The sequence below is a fragment of the Ursus arctos genome, unplaced genomic scaffold (assembly GCF_023065955.2).
Source record: "Ursus arctos isolate Adak ecotype North America unplaced genomic scaffold, UrsArc2.0 scaffold_22, whole genome shotgun sequence".
In the NCBI taxonomy this organism is placed as follows: domain Eukaryota; kingdom Metazoa; phylum Chordata; class Mammalia; order Carnivora; family Ursidae; genus Ursus; species Ursus arctos.
Genome location: NW_026622897.1, coordinates 33,658,878 through 33,661,003, shown reverse-complemented (window position 1 = coordinate 33,661,003; position 2,126 = coordinate 33,658,878).

Sequence of the window (2,126 nt, the reverse complement as noted above, 5' to 3'; positions counted from 1 at the left end):
TGGGCGAGCGCTCGGCGGGGCCGGGCGGGGCAGGCCGGGCGGCGGGGGCGGGCCAGAGGCCCGAGGCCGCGCCTCCGTCCCTCCCTCCCGCCCGCGCCGAAGATGGCCGCGGAGGCCGGGGGCCGGGGCTCGGGGGCGCGGCGGCGTCCCCGGCTCCCCGCACCCCGCCCGGCCTGCCGCTGCGCCGCCTCGCCCCTGCAGGCCGCGGGGACGCGCCCCAGGAGGGGGAGGGTGGGCCGGATTCGAGGGGCGGGGAAGGGACGGTCCCCTGGGCGGGGCGCCCGGAAGCCTCTGGAGCCAGCGCGCCCCGGGAGCCCTCAGGGATGCTGAGGGGCGGCGGGAGATGCGCGCGGAACTGTGGCTCTTTGGGGCGAGTGGGCAGAGACCCACCCCCCTCTGAAATCCACTGAAAAGTGAAAGGCTCCACCGGGCGCACAGGTATAAAGCGTTGATGTCATTTTAGCGGCTCAGAAGCCCGAGCCTCCAACTGAGAAATCCTGTTAAAGGAAGTTCCTAACCTAGGCAGACAAGAGAGCCCTGCTGTGGTTTACTTGGTGCAAGGCTGAAAAACAAAACCAAAACCAAGAAAGGACACCAGTGGGCATCCTCGGTTAATGTGTTTATTTGATTCATTGTTTCATTCATCGCACTGAGCGCCTTCCCGCCAGCCTAGGCTGGGCACAGGGGTAAAGCCAGAACAGGGCCCCTGCGGCTTGAAGTCTACAGCCTAGTGGGAAAGCTTGTCATTAATCAAAGAAGCATGCTATTAAAGAAATAATTAAAAACGGAATATGGAACTTTGAGGAATTGATCCCTTCCAGTCTGTTCCCTTTCCTTCCAAAGGTAAAACTTTATTATAAGATTGAGCTGACTTTGGTAAATTACACATGTCCTCACCCCAAGATTCTGGAACGAACTGCAGGGTGGTAGTGCCTGGATCTGACGAAAGCTTTTGCTGACGGCTCATTCCAGGCCATGGCCGTTGTCAGCTATCTGCATCTTTATGTGTCGTGCACAGTGCATCACCCACCACTGCTCTTTCCCCACTTGATCGCCTCTGCTCTCTCTTTTCTACTGTCTTCTCACAGGGCTGGGGACTTCAAACCAGATTGTCTTGGACTTCTGCACTCATACCCCCTCAGGGGAACATCAGTAAATATCCTTCAGCAAAGGCCTGAAGAGGAAAAGTGATGGCTGGTGTAGAATAAATGACATTCTACTTACACTTCTGCCATTGGTTGGTGCCCCCCCCCCCCAGTTTGAAAACAGGAGGCAAACTAGACACTTCACACTGCTGCCCTACCTCCATGCTCTGATGACAATTCATCCCCTGCCCCCCCCCCCCCATCACCACCTTGGGCCAAGCCAGCGGAGTCTCACACCCAATTTTTATCCCTTCATCCCCTCCAATCCATTCTCCAGCTGGAGTGACTTCCTAAAATAAATCCGATGATGTCACTCAACTCTGAACAGCTGTTTAAGTGAAGACTTGCCTGAGGATGCCGCTGGATTCCCTACTTGACCCCATGACCACTGAGATCTGGCCCTCCTGATTCCTCAGCTCTAGGCTCCCAAGAAGAGCCCCTAAACACTAAGCGGTATTGGATTCTCCAAATTCCTCAAATGACAATGCTCTCTTAAACTACTTCTGCTGGCCCAGAATTCTCACCACTCAGACATTCTCAAACATTAGTTTCAAAAATCACCCACCTTCCTGACAAGTTTGCCCTTCCCTCTCACCCCCACCCCCTCAACCCCTACATGAGGTTAAGGGCCCCATCTGATCGTGCCTGCCAAGCCCAGTATATCCCCACTATCTGTTATCTACCCCTTTAGAAATTCACATAGTGCCTGTTATAGGGTAATGATTCAATACAGTGAGTAAATGAATGAGTGAAAGAAAAAAAAGCCTTCCTCCACGAAACTTTATTTGGATTCTCATTGCTCTAGTTCCTTCATTCATTTTCAGATGTTCTTAAAACTCCTACCATGAGCCAGCCATTGTGCTAGATGTCGAGTATTCAGGGGGATCAAAGTCATACCTGGCCCTTGCTCTCATGGTGCTCATGCTAGCACCTCAAAGAGCTGCACAGGTAATCAGGATATCCTGGGCACCTCAGACCAGA